Raw genomic sequence first — 16840 nt, forward strand, 5'->3', positions numbered from 1 at the left:
GAAAAGTACCAAACCCAAAACTTTCTGAAAACTAGACATCCGGGGGAGTCCAATGAGGTATGGCTTGCGTGGATCCCCCAACGTTTTCCTACCCAGAATGGCAGGCAAACCTAAAATGTTGCTGAAAAAAACACATTTTCCACATATTTTTGTGTGGAATCACCGTGCCGGCACAAATGTCCTACCCCAAGCCATACCTTGCTGGACTCCCCCGGGTGTCTAGTTTCCAGAAATGTGTGGGTTTGGTAGGTTGCCCTAGATGGGCGCCGAGCCCCGGGCCAAAAACACATTGCAAAACCAGGTTGGTTTGTGATAGGTAATTTTGATGTTGCCTCAATAGGTTTTGGGCCCTTGCCTGTCGCGGGTCCTTGACCCACCCACGGAAGTGAGGTACCATTTTTATCGGGAGACCTGTGGGAACGCTGGGTGGGAGGAAATTTGTGGATCCATGCAGATTCCAGAACTTTCCACCACAGAAATGTGAGGAAAATTTCTTTTTTTTACACTTTTTTAGGTTTGCAAGGGATTCTGGGTATTAGACCCTGGTGAAAGCCAGTCAAGTCACCCCATCCTGGATTTCCCAGGGTGTCCCTGGGTGTCTAGTTTTCAGAAATGTATAGGTTTGCTAGGTTTCCCTAGGTGCCGTCAGAGCTAGGGTTAAAAAACTACAGCTAGGCACTTTGCCAAAAAAGGGTCAATTTTCACTGTGAAATTGTGGTGTGTCCACATTGCGTTTTGCGCAGTTTCCTATCGCGGGCACTAGGCCTACCCACGCAAGTAAGGTACCATTTTTCTCGGAAGACTTTGGGGAATGCGGGGTGGGTGGATATTTGTGTATCCACGCAGATTCCAGAACTTTCCACCACAGAAATGTGAGAAATGTGTTTTTTTACACTTTTTAGGTTTGCAAGGGATTCTGGGTATTAGAACCTGGTGGGAGCCAGTCAAGTCACCCCATCATGGATTTTCCTGGGTGTCTAGTTTTCCGAAATGTATAGGTTTGCTAGGTTTCCCTAGGTGCCGGCAGAGCTAGGGTTAAAAAACTACAGCTAGGCACTTTGCCAAAAAGGGTCATTTTTCACTGTGAAATTGAGCTGTGTCCACGTTGCGTTTTGCGCCATTGCCTGTCGCGGGCAGTAGGCTTACCCACGCAAGTGAGGTACCATTTTTCTTGGAAGACTTTGGGGAACGCAGGGTGGGTGGAAATTTGTGGATCCACGCAGATTCCAGAACTTTCCACCACAGAAATGTGAGAAAAACAGGGTAACAGAACCTGGTGAAAGCCAGACAAGTCACCCCATCCTGGATTCCCCTGGGTGTTTAGTTTTCAAAAATGTATAGGTTTGCTAGGTTTCCCTAGGTGCCGGCAGAGCTAGGGTTCAAAAACTACAGCTAGGCACTTTGCCAAAAAAGGGTCATTTTTCACTGTGAAGTTGTGGTGTGTCCACGTTGCATTTTGCGCCATTTCCTGTCACGGGCACTAGGCCTACCCACGCCAGTGTGGTACCATTTTTCTTGAAAGACTTTGGGGAACGCAGGGTGGGTGGAAATTTGTGGATCCATGCAGAATCCAGAACTTTCCACCACAGAAATATGAGGAAAATGTTTTTTGGGACAATTCTTTAGGTTTGCAAGGGATTCTGGGTAACAGAACCTGGTGGGAGCCAGTCAACTCACCCCATCCCGAATTTCCCTGGTTGTCTAGTTTTCAAAAATGTACCGGTTTGCTAGGTTTGCCTAGGTCCTGGCAGAGCTAGGTTAAAAAACTACAGCTAGGCACTTTCCCCCAAAAAAGGGGTACATTTTCACTGTGAAATTGTGGTGTGTCCACGTTGCATTTTGCGCTGTTTCATGTCGCCGGCACTAGGCCTACCCACGCAAGTGAGGTACCATTTTTCTCGGAAAACTTTGGGAAATGCGGGTTGGGTGGAAATGTGTGGATCCACGCAGATTCCAGAACTTTCCACCACATAAATATGAGGAAAATGTGGGGATTTTTTATAATGTTTTAGGTCTGCAAGGGATTCTGGGTAACAGAACCTGGTGGGAACCAATCAAGTCACCCCATCCTGGATTTCCCTGGGTGTCTAGTTTTCAAAAATGTATAGGTTTGCTAGGTTTGCCTAGGTGCCAGCAGAGCTAGGGTTAAAACATTACAGCTAGGCACTCTGCCAAAAAAAAGGGTCAATTTTCACTGTGAAATTGTGGTGTGTCCACGTTGCATTTTGCACCGTTTCATGTCGCGAGCACTAGGCCTACCCATGCAAGTGAGGTACCATTTTTCTCGGAAGACTTTGGGAAACGCGGGGTGGGTGGAAATTTGTTGATCCACACAGATTCCAGAACTTCCCACCAGAGAAATATGAGGAAAATGTGTTTGTTTTTTTACAATGTTTTAGGTCTGCAAGGGATTCTGGGTAACAGAACCCTGTGGGAACCAGTCAAGTCACCCCTTCCTGGATTTCCCTGGGTGTCTAGTTTTCAGAAATATATAGTCTTGCTAGGTTTCCCTAGGTGCCGGCAGAGCTAGGGGTCAAAAACTACAGCTAGGCATTTTACCAAAAAAGAGTCATTTTTCACTGTGAAATTGTGGTGTGTCCACATTGCGTTTCGCGCCGTTTCATGTCACGGTCACTAGGCCTACCAGCATAAGTGAGGTTCCATTTTTCTTGGAAGACTTTGGGGAACGCAGGGTTGGTGGAAATTTGGGGATCCACGCAGAATCCAGAACTATCCATCACAGAAATGTGAGGAAAATGTGGGTTTTTTGACAATTTTTTAGGTTTGCAAGGGATTCTGAGTAACAGAACTGGAGGGAGCCAGTCAAGTCACCCCATCCCAGATTCCCCTGGGAGTCTAGTTTTCAAAAATATATAGGTTTGCTAGGTTTGCCTAGGTCCTGGCAGAGCTAGGGTTAAAAAACTACAGCTAGGCACTTTGCCAAAAACGGGTCAATTTTCACTCTGAAATTGTGGTGTGTCCACGTTGCATTTTGCGCCGTTTCATGTCACGAGCACTAGGTCTACCAGCGCAAGTGAGGTACCACTTTTCTTGGAAGACTTTGGGGAATGCAGGGATGGTGGAAATTTGGGGATCCACGCAGAATCCAGAACTATCCACCACAGAAATGTGAGGAAAATTTGGGTTTTTTGACAATTTTTTCGATTTGCAAGGGATTCTGAGTAACAGAACCTGGAGGGAGCCAGTCAAGTCACCCCATCCCAGATTCCCCTGGGAGTCTAGTTTTTAAAAATATATAGGTTTGCTAGGTTTGCCTAGGTCCTGGCAGAGCTAGGGTTCAAAAACTACAGCTAGGCACGTTGCCAAAAACGGGTCAATTTTCACTGTGAAAATGTGGTGTGTCCACGTTGCATTTTGCACCGTTTCATGTCGCGAGCACTAGGCCTACCCATGCAAGTGAGGTACCATTTTTCTCGGAAGACTTTGGGAAACGCGGGGTGGGTGGAAATTTGTTGATCCACACAGATTCCAGAACTTTCCACCACAGAAATATGAGGAAAATGTTTTGTTTTTTTTTACAATGTTTTAGGGCTGCAAGGGATTCTGGGTAACAGAACCCTGTGGGAACCAGTCAAGTCACCCCATCCTGGATATTCCTGGGTGTCTAATTTTCAGAAATATATAGTTTTGCTAGGTTTCCCTAGGTGCCGGCAGAGCTAGGGGTCAAAAACTACAGCTAGGCATTTTACCAAAAAGGGGTCATTTTTCACTGTGAAATTGTGGTGTGTCCACGTTGCGTTTTGCGCCGTTTCATGTCATGGTCACTAGGCCTACCAGCGCAAGTGAGGTACCATTTTTCTTGGAAGACCTTGGGGAATGCAGGGTTGGTAGAAATTTGGGGATCCACGCAGAATCCAGAACTATCCACCACAGAAATGTGAGGAAAATGTGTTTTTTTTTTACAATGTTTTAGGTCTGCAAGGGATTCTGGGTAACAGAACCCTGTGGGAACCAGTCAAGTCACCCCATCCTGGATTTCCCTGGGTGTCTAGTTTTCAGAAATATATAGTTTTGCTAGGTTTCCCTAGGTGCCGGCAGAGCTAGGGGTCAAAAACTACAGCTAGGCATTTTACCAAAAAGGGGTCATTTCTCACTGTGAAATTGTGGTGTGTCCACGTTGCATTTTGCGCCGTTTCATGTCGCGGGCACTAGAGCTACCCACGCAAGTGAAGTACCATTTTTCTCGGAAGACTTTGGGAAACGCGGGGGGCGTGGAAATTTGTGGATCCACGCAGATTCCAGGACTTTCCACCACAGAAATATGAGCAAAATTTGTTTTTTTTTACAATGTTTTAGGTCTGCAAGGGATTCTGGGTAACAGAACCTGGTGGAAGCCAGTCAAGTCACCCCATCCTAGATTTCCCTGGGTGTCTAGTTTTCAAAAATATATAGGTTGGCTAGGTTTCCGTAGGTGCCAGCAGAGCTAGGGTTTAAAACTACAGTTAGGGACTTTGACAAAAAAGGGTCATTTTTCACTGTGTAATTGAGGTGTGCCCACGTTGCATTTAGCGTCGTTTCCTGTCACGGGCACTAGGCCTACCCATGCAAGTGAGGTACAATTTTTCTTGGAAGACTTTGGGGAATGCGGGGTGGGTGGAAATTCGTGGATCCACGCAGATTCAAAAACACTTCACCACAGAAATGTGAGGAAAATGTGGTTTTTAAAACTTTTTTTTAGGTTTGCAAGGGATTCTGGGTAACAGAACCTGGTTTGAGCCAGTCAAGTCTCTCGATCCTGGATTCCCCTGGGTGTCTAGCTTTCAAAAATGTATAGGTTTCCCTTGGTGCCGGAAGAGCTAGGGTTAAAAAACCACACCTTGGCACTTTGCAAAAAAAAGGTAATTTTTCATTGTGAAAATGTGATGTGTTCACGTTGCGTTTTGAGCCGTTTCCTGTCGTGGGCACAATGCCTACCCACACAAGTGAGGTGCCATTTTATCGGGAGACTTAGGGTAATTCAGATTTGTAAAGTAACTGTTATTACCTATTGACTTTCAATGCATTTCTGCCTTCCAAATGGAAGTCAATGTGTAAAAAAGAAGTCATTTTGAAAAATGACCGATAATTCTCATGCTAGTATGAGTATTCCCAATTTCGGAAATGTGCAAATATCTACTGTTTCTAAACTGTATATTTTGTTCCCATTTCAGAAATACATAGGTGTCTTTCATACCGATTTTTCCATGCACACATTTTCCCAGAATAATTGCTATATACCCGGTACACAATAAAAAACCATTGCAAGTCGCTGCTCAGTTTTTAGCTCTGGGTTCGTCGGGTTCTTGGTGAACCTACAAGTCCTATATATCCCCACAACCTGTAAGGTCCCATGGATGTAACGGTATATTGCTTTCAAAGAGCTGTCATAATTAGAAGAAGTTACATGTGAAAACATTGACACAAAATGGTGTTTTTTTCAACTAATTTAATATTTTTCTTATATTTAACTGTTAGTTTCTACAAAGAAACCTTGAAGGATCTACACAAATGACCCCTTGCTGAATTCAGAATTCTCTCTACTTATCTGAAATGTGTAGCTTTCCAGGATCCCTTATTGCTTTCATACCCATTTCTACCATTAACTGGAAGGAGGTTGAAAGCACAAAAAAGTGCAAGAATAGGCTATGTTCCAGAAAAATGGCAACACTGTGTAAAAAAGTTTGGTTTTCTGACAAAAGTCTGTCATTCCCTAAAAGCTGGAGAAATGGTGATTTCAGCCCCACAAGCCCTTTTTTGATACCATTTGCAGGGAAAAACCCAGATGCTTTTATTTGCAGCACTTTTTTCCCATTTTTCCCCAAAAACCAAAATGTAGCTGTATTTTGGCTAATTTCTGGGTCCCCTCCAGGGGAATCCACAAACCCTGGGTACTTTTAGAATCCCCATGATGTTGGAAGAAAAGGACGCAAATTTGGCATGGATACCTTATGTGGTCAAAAAATTACAGGGGTCTAGGCGCAAACTACCCCAAATAGCCAAAAAAAGGCTTAGCACAAGGATGGGGGAGGCCTAGCAGCAAAGGGGTTAATAATCTATGTTGGACCATGAATTTAGAAATCTACAGCATCTTAGACTATGCCATCCACGACTGGAAAGGCGGATATGTTAACACAGGTCTGGTCTCTTTTCATGACGAGTGTGGAGCCAAAGTTCCATCAAACAGTTTGACAATAGAGCGTTCTGGTAGGTAGTGGCCATTGATAAGAAGGAAAAAAAGTGTTACAAACCCAATGGACATGAACAGGAAAATTAGGATCAGCACCAACCAGATGTATGCCCAAGGAGGGACCAAATAAGTCTGTTTAAACCAGGAGACAAAAATACTCAATTTTGAAGGGCCAAATGATGAGTTGGAAGCTGAGTCAAAAGAAAAGCGTGACTCTGTAAGTGCAGTTGTATGCAATCCAGGCAAAGACTTGCTTGTGGGATAAGCATATTCAATTTCCTCATTACAGGGGGAAGCTGGCGGGATCAGCAAGAGGTTAGTAACAGAGTCCATCTTGATGGCCGTGTCGTTTTGCGCGCTGTCAGATGCCAATCACAGGATTCCTTGAAATTGCTGGACATGATGCAGCTGGTGTTATACTATTCAGAATCGGCCAGATGTTGTAGCTTGACATTGTCCACTCAGATGTATCTGTTGTCTTTTCGATGAGGAAGTGGTGGTAAAATGACTGTACGAGTACCCTTCACGTCAAGCACTGGAACCGGTGCACGATAAGAGGGCCAAATTCTCTTTTGTTCTCCACTTTCTCTCGGACCAGATCTCCAACTTTGGGTAGCCAGCCAAGTACCGGAATCTGTAGTGCATCAGTGGCAGAGGGTAAATGTTCTTTTGGAAGACTGTCACGGGTCTCTTGTAAGTCCTGTAACATAGTAACATAGTAGAATGATTATCTACGTCAAAGGGTGCAGCTACTGCTGCCATGTCTAGACCATCAAGGTCTGGAACAAATGTTTTTATGCCAAAGAGCATTTCGTATGGGGTCCGCCCACCCAGAGATCATCTAGGGAGATTATTTAGTGCACATTACACGCTGTATAAGTGGGCTAGCTAGTTTCTGCCAGTACCTAAGACTCTAGCTGTCAAGGATTGCTTTAAGTCACGGTTCATTCGCTCCACAACTGAGTTGCCCTCAGGCCTGTATGGAGACGAAAATTTTACCAGCACCCCCAAAGACTTCATCGCATCCTTGTACGCCTCAGAGGCGAACGCTGGACCTTGGTCAGAATGGAAGGTGCCACACGGAAAAATTCCCACAAAGACATGCAAATCCCTGATGACATTTCAAGCGTCAGCACTCCGTTGTGGCCAAACCCACACGATACGTGTGCACGAATCAACTGCAACTAAGATGTATTTATAAGCAGTATCTGAAGCTAATGGACCGCAGTGATCAAGATTTACACAGCCAAAAGGCCTATTAGAAATGCAGGGCTGTGTCTGTGGTGGACGAGAAACCGTAGAGGGTTTAATCTGCTGACAAATGTCACAAGAAAGTACATAATTACGGGTCTGTTTATATAAACCACGCCACCAATAACGTTGCTGCAAAATAGAAACTGTCGCAGACACGCCAGCATGTGCCGAAGCCATGCCTTCATGTGCGGCTGTTATCAAAGAAAGTCTGCGGTCTGCGTTGGGAATCAACCTGTCAACAACGTTATTTATTCTTACATAAGGAACTCGGTTGGGACTTAAATGATAAGTGTAATTTGAAGGGAACCCTTGAGGGTAATTTCCACCCTTCTCTGTAGCAACAATAGCTGCCAAGATTTCATTATCACTCTGAGCCATGGATCTTGTAACGGCTGCAACTGAGCACGTGGCTACTGCTGATTTGGCTACTTCATCAGTCAAACTGTTACCGACAGCGTGCGCTCCCGCACGTTGGTGGACATGAATGTGAGAGGCAGACGTTCTTTAAGATCTGCCTCTTGAACCCAAAGCATCTTATGCTTAATTGCGCTGCCTTTGGAATCGCGATAGTCATTCTGAGACCAAAAGAACAAGTTGTCATTGAAAGACTGAACACAGTAATAAGAATCACTAACAATTAGAGTAGTCACATTAGGATCTGCAAACTCAAGAGCAAGCACCAAAGCGCGCAGCTCAGCTAATTAAGCGGTACAGTCACCTAGCGCCTGCGTATGAACAACAGCGGACTTGAACTCACCATTCACCATGGTACCTGCCACAATATCACAGGCCACTGAATAAGCATGCTTAGATCCGGTAGCCAGTTGCACCGAACCATCCGTGTACATGATACAATCGTACTCCTCTAGCGGGCGCATAGACAGAGGAGGAGAATGAACAAATTCATACTGCAAGAACTCCTGTGTATGAAGAGAGGAGTCAAAGATAAAGGTGACATCCGGAGATGTCAAAGAAAGAGCCCATTGTATCCAACGGGGATGCAAGGACTTAGAGTTTGGTACACTTGCCTTTGTCACTGCCTCTTGTATAGGGTATGGCATTACGACCAACATGCGTTTCCCCTGTACAAGTGCGAGTTCCTTTAGGATCGCCATCTGCACAGCTGTCGAGGAATTTTCAACACTGGAAAACCACAAATCGGCAGAAGTATATAAATGTGATTTGTAAGCAATAGGTACTGTGTCACCTTCATTAAACGTGAATTAAGTTAAACCCACTGCGCCTGGCACGATTCTTATCACCAGGTTTGTGTGGTTATCACGTGTTAACAAGTATTTAGATTCAAGAAGATCAGACTGCAAAGATTGCAGGATAGCTGAATGTTCCAGAAGCCAGTAAGCTTTTGAAAATGTTGGTTATATCAAAGCATAAAGAGGCTTGATACGCTAGGATATTCGGGAATGTAAGTATGCCTGTAGTTCAAAAACCCCAGCCGAGACTGTAGTTTTTTCAGGGTTGTTGGAGGTCGCAAATTTGCACATTTTGCCAGTAAGTGAGGCGCCAAGCCTCTACCTTCAATATTGAGCTCATAGCCCAAAAATAACACTTTGTACTCAGCAATATGTGATTTTGCAAAGTTAAATTTGCAACCGTAGTCCGCAAACAAAATAATGATTCAGTTGACTTGGCGGAGATGCAGACATAATTCATCATCCGTGAGATAAATATCATCAAAGTACGAATAAGCATCTGGGTCTATGCTGTCTAGCAAAGAGACAACACGGGCGGCGAAAACACCAGGGCTGTTTTTTTGGCCCATAGCTAATCGCCTAAATTGTTTTCCACTGGCAGTGAATGCGGTCCATTGACTGCATGCTGGGGATTGTGACTGAAAAAAGCCATTGGAAATGTCAAGTGTAGTTTTATATTTTTTATGAACAAGACTGTCTACAAGAGCAGAACTATGGGTATTCTGTACCGCAAAAATGCGACAATGAGTGTTCAAATACCGGTAATCCGAAACTATGCGGTACGACCCATCGGGTTTGGTAACGGTAAAAAGAGGGTTATTCATCGGTGACACACATGTCTCAATCACTCCTTGATACTCTAACCGTGTCAGAATCTCAGAAACTGGACCTTTTGCTTCCCGTCGGAGGGGGTATTGGGGTTGATGCTGAGGCATAGACTGCAATGGTATCTCATGAGGTGGAGAGTCTTTATCCCAGCCCACATGAGTGCGGACAAGCATCAAAGCCCACTCTTCTGCAAAAGCCTCTGCATGCTCCTTGGAGACATTACCTGAAAAACTCGAAAGTATCACCTCCTTCCCCTTTGGAGCAGCAAGAACAAATGGTGGGGGCCAATCTGCCTCTGCCAGCAAAATGTCGTAAGAAGACGTCAGATAGTCTGTGGGGGGAACCACTCGAGTGTCAGCTGTTTCGACTGTAATAAAAGTGTCAGTTGCTGTCGCCTCCAGAAATGGACGCAGTGCCTGTCGCACTATGGTAACTTCCGCTGTGCTGTCGAGCAGAGTCACGGCCCATATTAATTTCAGGAGTCGGATCCTCACCGTCTGTGGCATATCGTGCTGTTAAAGCCACAACTTTCTTTTTCTGAAACTGTGGGCACTGACGAGGAAAATCGTCTTGTTTCCCCTTGCCTTCAGTCTGACGAGGTTGCTCACGTCCTTATGGGGCACCTCGACCTCTGCCGCGATCCTGGCGTTCACCTCAACCGGCTTGCGAGCCCGATGTTTCCTGTGAAGAATGAGGAGAATGCAGATCAGGAACCTGAAACCTAACAGGAGACCTAATTCTCGCGCAGTCACGCAAATCATAGGTGTACTCAGAAGACTAGGGCATTGGTGACGCAGCACGCGACCCCTGTTTCTGTTGTTGCTTTCCCTGTTTCTTAGTTCTCCAATTTTTTTAGTAAAGATTGGACGCTCATCTTTCTCAGACTGAGACTTCTGTTGTGTTTACTGTTGAGCCTGTGTTTTAGCGAAAGGCTTAACACCCAAACTATTGCGGCCAAAGGTCTTATAAGCCGGGGCAATAATCTTCGGCAATTCGCGTGGCCTGTCGTGTTCGGGGACAAGAGCCAAAGCATTAACTACTTGAAAGTTTACCGCATCTCACTTAACATTTGCAAGGATTAGAACACCCTGACCAACCTCATCCCCAATTCAACAGCTGCTTCTGGCTTGTGCTCATCTTGAACACGCTTAATCACGGAGGGGAGTACGGTCATTGAGGGAGTGCCGAAACACTACGCATATACTGCAGCGAACATCTTACTCCAATTGTTACAATTGGTTAACTCAGGAATTAAGTCTTTCTGCAAACTAATAGTCAAAATCCTGTGTTTTTCCACAGAAGTATTCAGAAATACTGCCTCTAGCTGGTCAAATTTTTCAGCAAGCCAATAAGGTATATCATCCTGATTGGGGGGTCGCTTGCCCAATACTGAATTAACCATAACGGGACTGATAGCCGCACCACCAGGACCAGCTGGTTGCGCAGCAACTCCAGGTGGACCCACCTGAACGTAGCTTGGGACATATTGTATAACATCCCTATGCACCCGTATTAAGGAGGTGTGCAACACGCGGAGCTCCGCTATAGGAACTGTCAGATGCCGAGGATGTGGTGTGTACCTAGCCAAAACGAGCCAAGTGGCCCCATCTATTGATAAAGGGCCTAAACGGATCGGAGTCACTGGGTGGGTGAGGGTGCCATCAAAGCAAATTTAGTGTTGCTATGCTGACAACGGAACTACAAGAGTTCTATAAGGCTGATATAAATGAGGAAGGGCCGAAGGAGTGTATACATAGAACAAATTATCGGTTCCATCCACTGCTGGAAAAGTGACCCAAGAATAAATCACCTCAAAGTGGTAAGCCGGATCAGCTCCAACCACAAAGATAAGGGTGACACCCGTGTCTGGCACTCCATAATCGGTCAGATGACGATGAAGCGCAGCACGGCTATGCGCCGGAATATCAACTTCAGCCATGAAGACAAAGAAAAGTATAACAACCTAATGCGTGGCAGCGCAATAAAGGGTTAACAATGAAAAGTAAGCACCTTTTAATAATATCAAGCTTGAAAAAACCTATAAAAACATCAATATAGGAGGTTACACCGTCACAGCTGTTTCCGGAAACAGAAGAGAGGGGATTGTGGACAAGCACAAGCACTACTCAAGCATCTCACAGATAAGAACCAGACCAAACGTTAGGTGCGCCATGTTGCAGGCATTCTGCACATATACAGAACTACGCGCAGGAAACCAGGACCTCAGTGTATAGTGGTGAACCAAAAACACACCTTAGTGCCCGGAACCCCAATCCAACTAGCTATAGTGTCTCATTCATTTTCCGTACTACAGCGAAGCTACCAATGATTAGACATCCTAGAACATGTAACTCACACTCTCAGGAATCGCAGGAGCAAGAACACTCTTTCGCTCACTCACTCATACCTGTCCACAACGCGAGTAATCAGAGACACTGTATAGTTTAAAATGTTTATTTCAACAAACGTGCTCTATAATGCAGTACACAAGCCAATACTAGCAGCCATATTCATAAACTCAATATAGTGAGCATTGTTACGAATACATAAAATATGAACGGGGCTATCATTTTATAAAAACAGTGGAAAAAGGACTACTGTACCTTACCACCCTCCCTGCGCTAGGAGCTAGTTTATAATAATTATAGACGACCTCTGGGCTTTGTCATGGGGGACCCCATACCTCCAGGTTTAGATGCAAAGGTTTACATCTCCAGACAAACACAGCTCTTCTCTTTGGAAAGGTTTTCTCCAAGTGCCTAACATGCATGCAATGCCATATTAAAAGCACTTGGTTTTCAGTAGTGAATCTGTGTGTGTATTATGTCTAACATGCGTGAGACTGACCAAAGCAGATTAACAAGGGACGTTGTTTTTCGACCTTGAACACAATGTGCAGTCGAAACCCACAGAGTACAGCAAGAAATGTGAAAGGTAGACGGTTCACATGTGAACGAGCACAAGCAGAGGATTTGTGAAAACAAAGTCATGTAGAAACGTGTGCAAAAACGGCAACATGGCAGCCAAGCGTGCACTAATATAGGCTAAATTAGCAATGTCCGCAGTGAATCCTGTATCCTCACTACAGTCTACTCCTTCAATAGATTTATTTTTGTTTTATGATCTTCAAATTGTTGAGTTATATTCAATTCCCCTTTCTTTTTCCTCCCTCCCTTCCTTCCAATGTTATTGTTAAAATGAAAATAGCGTTCTGCTCTCCTTTATTGCCTGTTTTTCCATTTCTATTACATCACATAACATTTCATGGCCTATTTTTTATGTAGTTGTTATTTACTTATAAAGCTTATTAAACACAAAAAAAGAGTTACTGCCACACAATTTAGAGAAGCAAACTGCCAAAGAATTCTTCTCACCTCAAACATATGTTAACTTAATGTAAATTCGAATACCTGAAGCACAAGATGTAGATAACTGGCTTAAAATCATGTGTCCAAGAGAGTACATAGGGATTTACAAATTCAGTAACCCAGTTAAAGTCATTACATGCTGTTACAAGGGAGGATTACAACATTTGGAATTTAGGGAGAATTGTTTGTTGTGTTCCATCTAATGAGGATACCAAAATAGCTGAGTGTCCTTCTTTTTATTCTCCAACTCTGTAAAAAGGAAGAATATTTGTGTATAAAGAAAATCTTCATAACACAATGCTTATTAGTGGCGCTCAATGCTATTATGTTTTGTGTGTTTTTTGTTGTTATTTTGGGGGGGGAAGATGTGTGGTATTCTACGAATGGGCTGGAGTGAAAGTTCTGAGTATCAGTTGTTCACCCACGCAGTACACATTTTTTAAACTGCACTTGAAGGCAATTGCAAAACATTAAATGCTGAATAAATTATGCCAACTGATCTTTCAAGTTTCTGGTATATTTGTGACAGGTAAATAAATGTGATGAAGTTCCTCTGTAGTATAATTTGCACTAATTACCCTTGGAGATATAGAAAGATATTCCAAATTATATTGATGGTAAGGAGCAGCAGGAGTAGAGAAGATGACTCCTGTAGGCAATCCAGTAAAGACACGTACAGAATTTATTTGAGACCAATCCAAGAAACCTCATCCACCACGCATTGGCTGTGACTCTTTGTCAGTTCAGCCCAGCACTCCACCTACATACTCAGAACCTTCATTCCAGTCCGTTCTTAGAATACCACACCCTCCATTTGGATCTTGAGCAAGAGCTGAGCCAGAGAGTTGATAGCAAAAAGGGGTGACAAGCATTTTTTGAGAAGAGCACGAAGGGTTTCCCACTCTGGTGTTATAGATTTGTATATTAGGTGTGGCCCATCTCTGGAATCAGAGCTTCTGCGAGGCAATGTGGATGAATACAGAGTGGGGTGTCCCCAACAGGTATAAATGGACACCACCCTCTACTAAAGACATAACCTATAGCCCTAGACCCTTGGTTCTATAGGAACACCATGTATACCAATGAATATAAAAAAAAACACAAAAATTAATTTCATGGGAATGAAGGGAAGGATAAAATTATACAGCAGGTAAACATTAAATAACCATGTACACCATGACAATGGTCCTAATGCACTGAGGCCTACCCTGGACTGCACTGTTATCCAAATGTTTAGGTTTAGTGGTGCAGATTTGTGACAATGAGTGCAAATGATGAGGGACTGGGAGATTGTAGAGCGATTCGTCCTCAAAGCGGCAGAATGAGACAAGGAAGTCTGGATAGTTGAGGGGACTCGAACAAAATATTGAGTAAAAATATTAAGATGCAGAAATATCCACAAATATCGCGATGCAGGAATATAATCTTGACAAAAAAAAGTGCCATGCCTAGCACCACTGATCGTGTTCAGCTAAACTCCCTACTGGACTGTGCATAGGCCCGCATCTAGGAAAGCACTTAACATCACTGTCTTCTCCTTAAATCTTTGGTCTGTCTTAGATTGTTGAAGTCACAACTCTATGCACCCCAAGCTACCCCACTCACCTCTCCTACACCACACTTCTGTCCATTACAACCCTGGTACTCCTTTCTCCCCCAATAAATCAGACACCCTGACCTCCCCAAAGAACATCCAGAGATAAATGTCAAGAACAAAACTGTCTCCCCACTCCCTCTGCATGTGCCCAGGAGTACTCCTAATATGTTGCCTAAAGATCCCTTGACAGTGGGCGCCTAACTCGCACCCAAGTACCTCTTTCACTTGCCCATCATTCCAGCATACGTCTCCCCAGTTCCCTGGCCCGCGGTGCATAACCCCAAAACAGCTTGCCCATGAAGACAATCCTCGCCAGTTTCCCTGTAATCGTAATCCGAGATAACCCCTTTTCGATCAACGCCAGGATAAATTGCACAACATCCTCTTTCCTGGCCCAAACTTCCAAGCTCTGCCTCACCCCACTGGCTAGAAACTCCTGCCAAGCCTGCACATACAATTTCTTAGTGGATTCCGCCAGAGACCCTAACAACAACTGCAGTATTCGTTTTCACCTATTGTCCACAAGCCCTCCGACAAAGGTGCCTTGACCTCATCCGCCTCCGTGGCCAGCAAATGAAACCTCTCCCACTGTGAATGAGACAAAGCATCTGCAATGTCATTGTCCTCCCTTGGCACATGCCTGGCATTAAAAGCAGACCATTATCAATACACGCAGCAGTTTAAGCACCTGTGAATTCCTTGCTCACTATTTGTTCACCACATGTACCACTGACATGTTGTCTACTCTAAAAAGAACCTTCCTTTGTGCCAGTTCCTGCCCCCAGAGCATGACTGCTACCACTAGAGGGAAAAACTATAGGAAGGCAATGCTCCCGTCCCGTATTTCCATTTTCCCAGCCACTCTTCCGCACACACCCTGCCCCGCCAGTACAATTTGAAACTGATGCCCCCTGTGGCATCAGAATATATCTGCACATCCCATTCGCACTCTTTTGGGGCCATTATTGGGATGCAATTGAAATCCTGCAGGAACCTGCGCCACATGCGTAAATCCTCTTTCGTGCCCACCGAAAAGCGCATTTGATTGTGAGGCAGCGAGAGTCCTGCCAAAGACAGGCTCAGTCAACTACAAAATGTCCTCCCTTTCCTCACTACCCTGGATGCAAAGTTCAAGTGCCCAACAGCACCTTGGACTTCCTTCACCGTCACTTTTGGCTTTGCATACACAATGTCGACCATCATCTGCATGTGCAGTTTCATGTCTACCAGGAGGTGTGCCTCCATGGCCACTGAATCCAGTTTGATACCCAAAAATGACAACACCGAGCTTTGACTTAGTATTTCTCTGGCACTAGTGGCATTCCTAGTTCACCTATGAGATCGTGAAAACTTGCCAACTGTGGTTGACAGTCCGTTGAACCGGATTGACCCACTAGGAAGAAGTCGTCAAGGTGGTGGGTCGCCGTATCCTTGCACATCTGCCATGTGAACACCAACTGTAGGAAACACTCAAACGTGGCACAAGAGATGGAACACTCCATGGGTATTGCTTTATCGATGAATCACTGTCTGTCAAACTGCATCCCCAACAAATGAAAGTCTCCTAAATGTACTTGCAACAGCCTAAAAGCTGATTCTATGTTGCATTTTACCTTCTGTGCCCTGATTCCAACCTATTCTACCAGCGCCCTGGCAAAGTCTACTGATAAATATGAAACTGAAGTCACTTTCTCAGATATTAAATCATTGACGTAAGTTCCCTCCGTCCAAGATAACTGTTGTATGAGTCAGATTTGACCCATCTCCTTCTTTGGTACTACCACAATGAATGAGATGATCAGATCTGGCATTGGCCATGCATTAAATGGCCCTGCCATCCTGTACTTCCTTTAGCAGTTTCCCCCGCAACTCCCGTTTATGAGATTGGCCTGACCTTATGTTCTCTGCACCGTGGTCCCTTGTACCCTAGCCTGAAACCCTCCCGAAAACCTTTTCTCAACAATTATATATCCTCTCTGATGGGGTATTGTACCAACCATGCGTCTAAATAGTGTATATTGATTTGTGTATGAGCCCTTGCCCATATTTCCATATGCACCATGTCCTCCCCTGCCCTCTGCTATCTGATTCCCTTGCTGTCCACCGTACGTGTTGTTGTTGCAGTTCCATTGCCCTGTCGGTTGACCATAACCACTAGTCCCCGCTCCAAAGCTCTGTACAAGGAGATGTCTTCCTGCGCACTTAGACCACTCCTGCCAGAATCTACAATATTCTCTTATGCGGATACCTTTGTTAAAATCCCAGCATGTCCCTTGCACTCCTCCCTGGTTCATCTGCCCGGTTGACTTCTCTCACAGGTGGGATGGGTTTGAAAGGGCCGGTAGGCTAATTCCAGGCCTTCTGCAGTAAATGTGGTTCTTCCTGAACTTAACTG

Source organism: Triturus cristatus, chromosome 3_1, assembly GCF_964204655.1.
Source record: "Triturus cristatus chromosome 3_1, aTriCri1.1, whole genome shotgun sequence".
NCBI lineage: Eukaryota > Metazoa > Chordata > Amphibia > Caudata > Salamandridae > Triturus > Triturus cristatus.